At 32.9% G+C, this 13,849-nt stretch overlaps 1 long non-coding RNA gene across 1 annotated transcript in view; it reads right to left on the bottom strand.

Moving 5' to 3' along the window:
• The window catches only part of LOC136856602 (uncharacterized), a 346,791-nt gene that overhangs the window by 150,683 nt on the left and 182,259 nt on the right, over positions 1 to 13,849 (bottom strand). The gene's annotated exons all lie outside the window — the stretch shown is intronic.

Raw genomic sequence — 13,849 nt, 5'->3', positions numbered from 1 at the left:
CTGAGGCTAGAGGGCTGTAATTTGGTATGTTTGATGACTAGAGGGTAAATTATCAACATACCAATTTGCAGCCCTCTAGCCTAAGTAGTTTTTAAGATCAGAGGGCGGACAGAAAAGTGCGGACGGACAGACTAAGCCGGCACAATAGTTTTCTTTTCAGAAAACTAAAATTGTTCTACATTGATAATCACTCATTCACGTTTAAATACCAAATTCTTTCAGATATAAATCCGCCTGGATTACGACCCTTCATTAATTATGCTGATGATTTAGTTAATATATCCCTTGGAATGATAATTCAGAATTTAATGATGAATAAAATGTCGCGGAAAAAATGGTTCCTTAATATATTAATAACATTAATGGCATTCAAATATTTTCTATTCGCGTCACAGATGCGTGAATATACATATCTTCAAAAGGAACTGTATAATGCGAAGATTAAGTAAATAATTTGATTAATTAGATGAACCCACACAGTCGAGGAAGTAATATTTTAAACACAGCTGAAGTAAATTTCTTATTTAAAACTATACATTTCCATTCATAATAAACCCGATATAAGCACCCAATTTTGATCTAATCTTAGGATAAACAGCTTAATTTCACTGTTTCAGGATAAACTGCAAAGCTTTTATGAATATATATCTCGTCTGCAGTTACTGAATAAATAACACCGGACGTCATATAAAGAAAACTCAACAAAGCTTTTAGCAGTACGTTGAATTGAATACATAGAATTTAGGTCAAAGGCCAAGCGCAGGGACCTACGAGGTCATTCAGCGCTGGAACGGAAATTGACAGCAAAAGGTTTGAAAGGTGTAACAGGAGGAAAACCTCAAAGCAGTTGCACTATGAATCAACTGTCAGGAGAGGGTGAAAAGTAAGATGGAAGAAAGAGAATATGAAAGGAGGTACGGTAAAAGGAACGAAAGGGGTTGCAGCAGCAAGGGGCCTAAGGAAGGAACGCTGCAAAGGGAACCTTGAGTAATGCCTGCAGTGCACCGCATGAGCTGCACTGACGGCTCTACCCCCCAAAAACGGGGTTTAGCAGTACGTGAATTAAGTAATAAATAAATGGAAAAAAGAAATAAAGAAATGGTGATAATATTTCCATTAGGAAAGTAACGAAAGAATTCGCACTCGAGAACTTCATTATGCAATGACAACATACCGGTGTGACGGTACGCCTTGCAAACTGACTTAAATATATTATCGCTTAAGTTATCTGTAACACATGAGTCTAGTCTACTTCTCAGGCATGCGACGCACGTAGCACTAATTACCCTAAAAGCAACGGAAAACGGGTATAATGGTGCATTTCCACTTCTGGTTATTCAATCTCTATATCAAAATGAATTTAGGAAGTACTTCAAGAATGTAATAAATAGATATCAAGATGAATTGAGGAAGTACTTCAAGAATGTAATGAATGGAAAACTTTCAAAATTTTTCTTACGCCCTCCAATACATTCGGTGTATGTATATGTATGTATGTGTGCACGCGTGTATGTATGTATATATATATATATATATATATATATATATATATATATATATATAATGTATATATATAATATATATAATGTATATATATATATATAATGTATATATATATTATATATTATATATACATATATATACACCTATATGTATACAGATATATACATACATATATATATATATATAATACACGGATGCATCGTATAATCTTTTAATAATAAACATGCTTAATGTTTAAAGGGAATCACTCATTCACGTCCAGAACACTTCACAAAGGCAGAGTGTTTCCATTCCATTCAAAATGAACTAAACAGAAAGTTAAGGTCATAGTTCAGTTAAATAAAGATCAATCTGAAAAAATAAATTATTTTATAGTGATTTCAAAATACATTAAGACGAGGAAACGACGGAAATGGTAACTGTGTGAAATAGAGCAGTTGCAATTGCAAACGCTTAAAGGAGTGGATCCTAGCCTCTACGATCTTCATGAATGTGATCAGTCTACACTGGCGGATCCAGGGGGGGGGGGACCGGATACGTGCCGCCGCCCCCCTCCATGAAAAATAAGGACGAAATCATAATACTGAAGATTTAGATAATAACATAAATGAGAAATATAAAAATGGGGGGAAAATATAAAATCTATAATAGAAATGATAAAATTTTGAGAAAAAATAATAATCTTAATGATAATGATAATTATAATGGATTCGGTATGCATACATATATATGTATGTAAATATGTGTATGTGTCTATATATATATATATACACAGACATATATATATGTGTTTTTGTAAGTATAATATGAAAATTGGTGCCCCACCCAACCACAACATGTTTCTGGATCCGATATTCTTAATATACTGAAGTATCCATAATGTAATAAAATTGCCCTTAAAAAAATTCACTTTTATTACAAGAACATCTAAAACAGTACAGTTTCATACACAATGTTCTTTGGGAGCTAACATGTCCTAAATTTATATTCTTAGGGATTCATTGATTCATAAATCTATATTCTTGGTGATTTAAGACTATATCAGTCATGAATCAATATTCTTTTGTATTTAAGAACTTGTCATAAATTAATTTATACACTTAGGGATTTGATAAGTCATAAATTTATATTCTTGGGGTTTTAAGAATATAATTCATAAATTTATATCCTTGAGGGATTTAAGAATATGTCATAAATTTATATTCTTACGTATTTAAGAATGTCATAAATTTATATTCTTAGGGATTTAACGATTCATAAGTTTATATTCTTAGGGATTTAACGAGTCATAAATTTATATTCTTAGGGATTTAACTAGCCATTAATTTATATTCTCAGGGATTTAACTAGACATTAATTTATACTCTTAGGGATTTAACGTGTCATAAATTTATATTCTTAGGGATTTAAAGTCATAAATTATTATTCTAGGGATTTAACGAGTCATCAACTTATATTCTTAGGGATTTAACGAGTCATAAATTTATATTCTTATGGATTTAACGAGTCATAAATTCATATTCTTAGAGATTGAACGAGTCATAAATTTATATTCTTAGGGATTTAAAGAGTCATCAATTCATATTCTTTCATGAAACGTTAAAGAATATGGAGACGTGTGCGATTGCCAGAGCGCTTTAAATACGCGTCCTTGACCCGGAATATACATGAATAATGCTTTTACCGTAATCTCATTTTTTTTTCAAATGAAATCTATTCACCCATTCGGAGATCATCTGCTTAATCTGCTCATTGACAAAGTTGTTTTGCACGGGTCCGCTGAATGAGAGACGTGACAGGGCTGGGTACATTACTCATACATGAATTACTGTGTATGTTTATATGTATGTATATATGTATGTATATATATATATATATATATATATATATATATATATATATATATATATATATATATATATATATATATATATATATTTATATATATATATATATTATATATATACATAAAATACTGTTTTGTATATATATATGTGTGTATGCATATACATACATTACTCATAATAAAATAATGTTTGTATATATATATATATATATATATATATATACATTACTCACACATAAAATACTGTTTTTGTATATACACACAAATATATTTACATTACTCATATATGAAATAGTTTTTGTATAATAAAGTATATATATACTATACATACATATATTTACATTATATATATATATAGTTTTTATACATAATAAATATATATATATATATATATATATATATATATATACATATATATATATATATATATATATATATACACACACAGACACACATTACTCATACATAAGATACTGTATTTGTCACTAACTCTCGTTTGTCAACTGAAAGAAAATACTTTAAAAATTATACAAAATTTACTGACATTTAACTGATAAGAAACTGACTGAAAAATAATAAAAACATTTACTGACATTTTCAGAAATAAAAAAAAGTAACGCTCTCACGTAAAAACCGAAATATATTTCATGTCATCAAATATTAAACATCAAAAATCCCCAACGATATCCAAATCCCTTTACTTTAGGAATATTCTATACGAGCTTGCTGGCGTGCAATACGCGCGCTGGAACTCGGAGCTGCTGTCTCCCCTACCCTCCCGATCCCCAACCTACTCCGCCCCTGCCCGGGGCGGACAGACAGGTTTGCTGGGGGAGGGTGGATGTCGCCTACCTACACTGCCCCAACCCTGGGCGGACGAACCGGTTTGCAAGGGGTGGGAAGACAAACCAGAAAAATCCACTTGGATTTTATTACTATAGACAGATTCAAAGGGAATTAATTTATATGTGGTTGAGCGCATCAGGGCATAAATAATGACAATTATATATAATTTCATATATATATATATATACATACATACATACACACACAATATATATATACACATATATAAACATAAATATCTATATATATAAAAATGGATGTATGTGTGGTTATGTTCTAGCACTCTGAAACGCATGGAGCTATTTCAACCATACTTGGTATACATATGTTTACTATCTGAAAAAGAATACTATATATATATATATATATATATATATATATATATATATATATATATATATATATATACACACACACCCATAAACTACTGGCTTCTTTTATATTTCTGTACACTTACAAACTTTCATTCGGGGTTTTGGGGGGTGGGGGGATGGTAGAACTGCTCTAATCTACGCTAACTTCAGAAACTCAAACTTTCCTCTTACAAACTAAATATAACTTTGGTCCGAAGTTTATTAACCTCGTCTTTCAGTCTCTGCCGATTTCATGGCATATTCTGGGTTCTCGCTGCTGATCATCGGGCTGAACATTCCTTTCGAAAGATCTGACAGATTAATAATTTCAAAAAAATAACTTTGCGAAAGATCACACGGAATTTGCATATTAGGTTAAAATTTTCACTTGTTCTCTGTTATTCCCGTCGTCTCCGTGTCCTCCTTTCTTTCCAAAATGTTTCATTTTTCTTGGGGTCTTTCATCAGCCGGTTTGATGGCAGGATAAAAAAAAAAAAAAAGGGGCTCATTTAAGTTAAAATGTAGTTAGTTTTTACTGTTTAGAAGAGATGCTACGGAGACGAATGTGCAAAAAGACATACAGAATACCCTGTCATATACATGTATATATATATATAGTGTATATACATATACATATATATATATATATATATATATATATATATATATATATATATATATATATAAACAGGTCATATAGCTGGAAGCTTCTTAGTAGCCTTTCAAGGAAGCCCCCTTGATAGCCCCTATATATGATAGCATATATATATATATATATATATATATATATATATATATATATATATATATATATATATATATATATATATATATATATATATACTATATATATGTATTATATATATACATATATATATAAAGAGAGAGAGAGAAAGAGAATAAAATCATTATCAATCTACCATGCTCAACCATGCGTGAAGATTTTTGTTATTTCATCAAATCTAACCAAGAGAAAAAAACCAATAAAATAAAAAAATAACAACCTCCTTCGTCTCCATACAAACGAAAACAGTTTGACGGAAAGCGTAAACTTTAATTTGATGTAATATTATTCTCACATAATATTAAAAATCCTCTTTCCTTTCCCTTACAAACACGAAACCGCTTCTTCTTCTTCTTCTTCTTCTTCTTCTTCTTCTTCTTCTTCTTCTTCTTCTTCTTCTTCTTCTTCTTCTCGTTCGCGTCGAAATGAAAGTGGTAGGTGAAAAACCTCCCCAATCCCCGAGTCCCTTTCGAAGAATTCACAGACCCACTACTTAATTAGGCACTGGTCCCAAACTCCACTTGGGTTAACATTTCATTAATGCTGTTTACAACAAAATACACGACTACTTTACGTATCTCCAGTGCTGAATAAAATATCATGAATAAAAATCACAGCTAGGTAAATATTCCCCCACTCAGAACTTGAGGTTCAAAAAGAATATCGTAGTATTTTTTCCTGGTAATAATAACTGAATTCTCCTGAATATTTTACCTTTTTTTTTTTTAGTTTTCTGTAAAAAAAAACTATAGTGCCGGCTTTGTCTTTCCGTCCGCACTTTTTCTGTCCGTCCTCAGATCTTAAAAACTACTGAGGCTAGAAGGCTGCAAATTGGGATGTTGATCATTCACCATCCAATCATCAAACATACCAAATTGCAGCCCTCTAGCCTCATTAGTTTTTATTTTATTTAAGGTTAAAGTTTGCCATAATCGTGCATCTGGCAACGATATAGGACAGGCAACCACCGGCCCGTGTTTAAGATTCATGGGCCGCGGTTCATACAGCATTATACCAAGACCACCGAAAGATAGATCTGTTTTCGGTGGCCTTGATTATACGCTGTACAGAAAACTCGATTGCGCAGAAGAAACTTCGGTGTATTTTTTTACTTATTTCTTTAGTGTTTTGTGTTCCATGAAATATTTGTTGGTAATTCAGGGTATATTTTTGCTAATACCAAACCCCCTATCAATAACGGCATAAGATAAACAACAGTGTTATTTCAGCTAATCACCTAATCTTCCTTTTTTAACAAAGGTATTTCAGCTAATCACCCAATCTTCCTTTTTATAACTCGAGCTAATTACACAATCTTCCTTTATAATCTAAGTTAATCACCCAACCGTACTTTTCAATTCGTTACCGCTTCGCCTGATTCACATCAGAGTACACCAACTTTTCATTTCCTTAAAACAACAACAAAAAAGTTGTTTGTTATCTTACGTTAAGCTTATTGAGCGTAAAAAGTAAAGATAAAAATAATATAAGGAAAATAAAAAATAAAAAAATCTACAAAAGTGGGGTTATTTTTTTCGAAGTAATTCTCTGGAGACTCACAGAATGGATCTATTTATGTAAAACTTTTTTTTAATATATTTTCCTCAAGTTACGTAAATCTCTCTCTCTCTCTCTCTCTCTCTCTCTCTCTCTCTCTCTCTCTCTCTCTCTCTCTCTCTCATAATTAAAAGTAATTTAACAGTGATTTCTCAACATACTGTTAAACGACTTAGAGAGAGAGAAAGAGAGAGAGACTATTAATAATTTCAACTTGGAGGAGAGAGAGAGAGAGAGAGAGAGAGAGAGAGAGAGAGAGAGAGAGAGAGAGAGAGAGAGAGAGACTTCCGCAAGGAACAAAATTTATATCGAAGTCAAGATTGATCCATATTATAAAAAATATCTCTCTCTCTCTCTCTCTCTCTCTCTCTCTCTCTCTCTCTCTCTCTCTCTCATATCAATTCTGAACACAATGGACATACCAGTGGTATCAAGGAATCATTAACACACACTCATATATATAATGTATAATCATACATAAATAAATATATAAAATTATACATATATATACACATACATAAATAAATACACACACATAAACATAAAGACATCATCCCGAATTGCGCCGGTTTTAAAAACACCAAGAACACCGCAGCTCCGACCATTGCAAGCAACAGTAATGGAACGGCGGGATGACTCAAGCATCCTGCGACTTTTTCGTGCTTGCTCGGGAGCACTAAAAGCACGCCGAGCGAGGAGTAATTCGCATCTTAATCAGGCGGAATTGCGTTGCATATCTCGTAAAGTATGGCTGTAATTCAAGCGAGCGTTATCCTTTGGAAAACCGAAAGCCTTAAGTTTGTTTACAGGCTACACGCTTTGCTTTTGATTGCATCTACTGTGTTAGTATATATAAATGTATACATACATATACATATATATATATATATATACATATATATATACATATATACAGTATATACATACATATATATAGACATATATACAGATATATTATATACACACAAACATGTATATAATATTATTTTTATTATTACTACTATAATTTTTATATTATTATTATTATTATTATTATTATTATTATTATTATTATTATTATTATTATTATTGAAGATAATAAAAATCCACAACTTTATAAAAATAAATAATAAATATAAATATTATTACTCACAAAAAGATAAAAACAAAGAATGTTATTTATTTATTTTTAATATTTATTTACATAATTGTGGATTTCCATTATACAACAGTTTTATCACATTTTGAATGTCTTAGCAATAATAATAATAATAATAATAATAATAATAATAATAATAATAATAATAATAATAATAATAATAATAATAATAATAATAATACTCCTAGTAGCATGAATCTTAAAATGGAGAAACAAATCCACAGTTATGTACCTGTACAAACTGTATATTTAAAGATATGGACATATACATAACTGTGTATTTGTTTCTCCAATAATAATAATAATAATAATAATAATAATAATAATAATAATAATAATAATAATAATAATAATAATAAAAATCCACAATTATATAGTAAATATATTACCAAGTAAAATAAATATTGTAGATTTTTATTACACAATTTTTTTATAATAATAATAATAATTGCTGAAAAAGGCGGCGAAATTCCACTCTAAGTTAGAACGCGAGGAACGATAACAATTTTAATTTTCTAAATGTGGTAAATCCCGCTCTCTCTCAGCAGCAAAAAACCTCCCATTACAACTTCATTTCAGGGAGCAACTCTTCATTAAGGTGTTGAAACATGCATTTCCTCAGAGAGAGAGAGAGAGAGAGAGAGAGAGAGAGAGAGAGAGAGAGAGAGAGAGAGAGAGAGAGAGAGAGAGAGAGAGAGAGAGAGAGAGGTAATTCGAAATTCATAGTCCCTCTCGCTTTTAAAATAACTCGTGTCATACTTCTTTAAAACTTTTTATTTGCGTACGTTGAAGAATATGAAGTCTGGCTCTATATATATATATATATATATATATATATATATATATATATATATATATATATATATATATATATATATATATATATATATATATATATATAAACCGTATTTAAGTATTTTTTTTTAACTCGTCGAGTCTCAGTTGAAGCTGAATAAAACCAGTCTACGTACGTTGCAATAAACAGTAAAAATTTTTATTGATATTTTGAAACATCAATGAAAGACTAATAAGATTTTTATAAGAGTCCTTGACATTTCTCACAAATCCAGCAATAATGTCAAATTTATCTCTCTGCACTGTTCTTTATGTCTGAATCTCAAGTAAATTTTAGTCAGGTGGAATTATTGAATTGAATAGAATATAGAATTTAGGCCAAAGGCCAAGCACTGGGACCTATGAGGTCATTCAGCGCTGAAACGGGAACTTACAAAAAAAAAAAAGGTTTGAAAGGTGTAACAGGAGGAAAACCTCAAAGCAGTCGCATATGAATCAATTGTTAGGAGAGGGTGGAAAGCAAGATGGAAGAAAGAGAATATGGAAGGAGGTACAGTAAAAGAAATGAAAGGGGTTGCAGCTAGGGGCCTGAGGAACGCACGCTGCAAAGAACCTTATGTAATGCCTACAGTGCACAGCATGGGGTGCACTGACGGCACTAACCCACGCTACGGGGGGTGGAATTATTGACGCCCTCCATTCAAATCAAAATCAGGTGAGGGCCTCTCTTATAATCCACAATTGACATAACAATCGGATATGCAATACCTTTCATTCTATCTATTTAGGTCAACAGTATTTACCATCGCTTATGCAGGCAATATCCCGAAGATCAAACAGTGTCTAATGCATTGGTTATTGTAGCTGCTTCTAAAGATTTCATTTGGACTCACAAGGACGACAAAAAAAAAAAGAGAGAGAGAGAGAGAGAGTCGCCTCTGTTATTCGCTGATGGAGCCATTTCCGAGACCTCGGATGAGCAGCATTCGCTCGTTGGAGCTATTTATGGATTCGTGACATTCAAGGAGGACTGACAGATCCGGCCCCAAGATAAAGGTGTCATGATTTTTGCCGGAGCTTGCGAATGGGTTGGGTTGGCAGAGAAGGTGTTTTTTGCCAAGATTGTTGTTGCTGGTCGCATTGATTACCTACAAGCTAAATATCTCTTCTTTTTATTTATATCTCATTGTAGGAAACTGCCTTCATAAACACTTTTAAAAATTTTGTTGACGGAAAGGCATTCGGGATAATATATCCAGAAAACAAATATAAATATGAGTGTTTGAATAGGGAGCTTCAGTTTTATTTGAAATATATCTTTTTATTTAACCTCACGTGAGAAACAGTCTTCATAAACACTTTCAAAAATTCTACAGACAGAAAGGCTTTCAGGATAATATACCTAAAAAAATAAATATAAATATGAGTGTTTGAACTGGGAACTTCAGTTTTATTTCAAATATCTCTTTTCATTCGACCCTCACGTAGAAAACAGTCTTCGTAAACGCTTAAAAATTTCACACATTGAAAAGCATTCTGGACAATAAATCTAGAAAATAAATATGAGTGTTTGAACGGGAAATCTCAGTTTTATTCGAAATTCTTGTAATTGCAGAAATGGTTCAATCATAGTTCCTGTTGCAAATTTTATTTATATGTCAATGTCAATTAATTTGCAATGCTGATATACAGTGCAAGTTTAAGTGCTTTACTTACTGAAAGATTTCTAATCTACACGAATCAGTATATAATATCTTAACCATTGAATAAAAATTGCTCTATTTTACATACATAAATCTTATACTTTTATGAAAAGGTTCATCTAAAGGGAGAACTGTTTGAACAAAATACGAGCTTCTTAATCTTTTTAAACATATCATAAATGCCAGAATTATTATTATTATTATTATTATTATTATTATTATTATTATTATTATTATTATTTTGCGGCAGAAATTTCTGTTGTCACATTTACGAAGCCATTTTTCACATCAATTTTACTGTCGTCGTCTATTTAGCTACTAATCTCTTAAGTTCCATGTTTAGACTGTTCATATTTTTCCTTTGCTCAAACACCACTTTTTAATATTGCTAGCATACACGTCCAGTTCCACAGGTTGCAAATAGCAGAAGCTGTGAGACTAAATCAACAACGACCTGTGCTAAATATACAGAGGATCACGGACTCCATCCTACCTTCTTCAAGGAAACCACAGGACATCCGTGAGAATCCGAAGGGAGATACGAGTGACAGAACACCCCTGAACACGACTACCGACAGCGAAGCAAATCAAGACTATCGGCCGGAGACGGGAAGCACGCCTTTAGCCAAGCCCATTTCTGCTAGCCACGGCATACAGCGCGTCCTACGGAGCGCCAGGAATGCCCCGTAGACCATCTGCGAGGGAATAAGACCCGCCGACCAATTGAAATCCAGACCCCAAATGACGCAAAGTTTAAAATTTAAAAGTCCGCATGCAGTAATAACATGTAAAAAATGCGCCGAAGTTTCTTCGGCCCTATAGTATTCTGTACAGTTGCTAAAGCGTATAACCAAGGCCGCCGAAAATAGATCTGTCTTTCGGTGGTCTCGGTATAATGCTGTATGAACCGCAGCCCATGAATCTTTAACCACGACCCGGTGGTGGCCTATCCTATATCACTGCCAGAAGCATGATTATGGCTAACTTAACCTTAAATAAAATAAAAACTATTGGGGCTAGAGGGCTGCAATTTGTTATGTTTGATGATTTGGGGGGTGGATGTTCAACATACCAGTTTGCCGCTCTAGGCTCAGTAGTTTTTAAGATCTGAGGGCGGACAGGAAAAGTGCGGACAGAATACAGTGCAGACGGACAGACAAAGCCAGCACAATAGCTTTCTTTTACAGAAAACTAAAAACCTTGTATGTCAACTTATAATTTATTCCTGAAGACGTCGCCGATGAGCGAGGAAACGGTCCGTCGGCCAGAATAAGTAAATGGAAAGAAAGTTGAATATTTTTTCCTTATTCCTGAGAAGCTTGACTAAAGAAGAATATAAAAAGAAGTATAGAATGATTCAAAGTCTTGATAAAAATATAGCATCTACGAACAATGCCACTGGCTCCAATAGGAACTGCATAAGAGAGAAAATATGCCAAAACAACACACATATATATATATATATATATATATATATATATATATATATATATATATATATATATATATATATATGTGTGTGTGTGTGTGTGTGTGTATGAGTGAGTAGGAAGGTAAACGCAGGCCAATCATGTTTTATAGTGTGATAACCATGAGTGCTATTTGCTACCACAGATGTGGAACGACGTCAGCATTACGTGAGAAAGCTCTGATGTTACATTTGGCTTCAAACCTAAAAACGAATTTCTCCAAAAAAACTAATGGACAATTAGTCATATTTTGAAAGCATCATCTACACACGAAGGCAAATTAAAGTCATTAAATAGATGTCCATTCGTATGCAAATAAGGTTGATGCAACCATGTTAATTTGGTCACGGCTTGAAATGTTTAAAAGCGTGTAAAAATTGAAGATCACTGGTCTGATATTACAGTATTCAAATTTGGTATTTAGGGTACGGAGAGTGGTACAAAGCGGGTCATGTAGAAAAAATGAACTTATTTACATATATCACTTGACCTGGTCACGTTGAATCACACACACACATATATATATATATATATATATATATATATATATATATATATATATATATATATATATATATATATATATACATATATGTGTGTGTCATATCACGTGGCACCGTGACCGCCTGAATGATCTTATTTAGAGTGGCGTCACAAAATGTGTGGTCGTCGAATCCTTGACTTGGTAGCCGCGTTGGGTAATGTTAGGGAGCTTCTTTGTACTGTTTCACCTGTTATTATCATTCTTCCTGTTCCTCTTCTTCTTCTTCTTCTTTGTCTTCAGCTTTGCCCGTTTCTAGACGGGGTCGCTGTTTCCTACCAGCCTTCTCCACGTTCATCCGTCCAGCGCATCCTGATTTCTTAGACCTCTCTCTATCATGACATTCGCTATTTTATCCTTCCGTCTGAACTATTTTTAGCCTTCCTCTTCTTCTCCTTCCCTCCTCCACCTCTATGCTCTTCATAACTCTACAGTCCTCACTGGACGGGTGGGTACCGTTCTCAGCTAGCACTCCGCTTGGCCCGCGTTCGATTCTCCGACCGGCCAATGAAGAATTAGAGGTATTTATTTCTGGTGATCGAAATTCATTTCTCGCTATAATGTGGTTCGGATTCCACAATCAGCTGTAGGTCCCGTTGCTTGGTAACCAATTGGTTCTTAGCCACGTAAAGTAAATCTAATCCTTCGGGCCAGACCTAGGAGAGCTGTTAATCAGCTCAGTGGTCTGGTTAAACTAAGGTATACTTTTTTTCCCTCATAACTCTTTTACAGCCACGATCTTCTCCTCTCCGCATGACATGACCAAACCACCTTAGTAGTCTTCTTTCCTGGGCCTTCTTCGATACTTTCCCTACCTTGTTCTTCCTGTTCCAATCTTAAGAATATCAACAGCATATTTAAGAAGCATATTTCTGATACCAGTGTCAGCGATGCACGAGTCAACAGGCGCCTGGGATACCCTAGCTATTAGAATGGTAATAAAAAAAAATTGAGATAAAATAAAATAAAATTTAATGAAAATAATTATAATACTAGAAGGGTATAAAGGCTTATCGGACTGGAGATTCATGGGCCTGGGGTACCTTAGCTATTAGGGCTCTAATGGTAATAAAAAAATTGAAATAAAACAAAATAAAATTAAATCAAAATAATTATAATCCTGAAAGGGAATAAAGGCTTACTCGACTGGAGATTCATTCATTTCAATCTGAGTGACTCCTTTTATTTGAAGATTTGTGTAGCAGCTGTTAAGCGCACTAGAATCTAAAATCTTAAACAATTTTATTTAAAAGGGAGACAAGTGGAAATCACAAAGAATAAGTGCTACCGATAAGTTAATAAATAGATAACAGT

Source organism: Macrobrachium rosenbergii, chromosome 36, assembly GCF_040412425.1.
Source record: "Macrobrachium rosenbergii isolate ZJJX-2024 chromosome 36, ASM4041242v1, whole genome shotgun sequence".
Taxonomy (NCBI): domain Eukaryota; kingdom Metazoa; phylum Arthropoda; class Malacostraca; order Decapoda; family Palaemonidae; genus Macrobrachium; species Macrobrachium rosenbergii.
The sequence above is the reverse complement of the archived record's forward strand: the minus strand, read 5'-3'. Positions and strand labels throughout refer to the sequence as shown.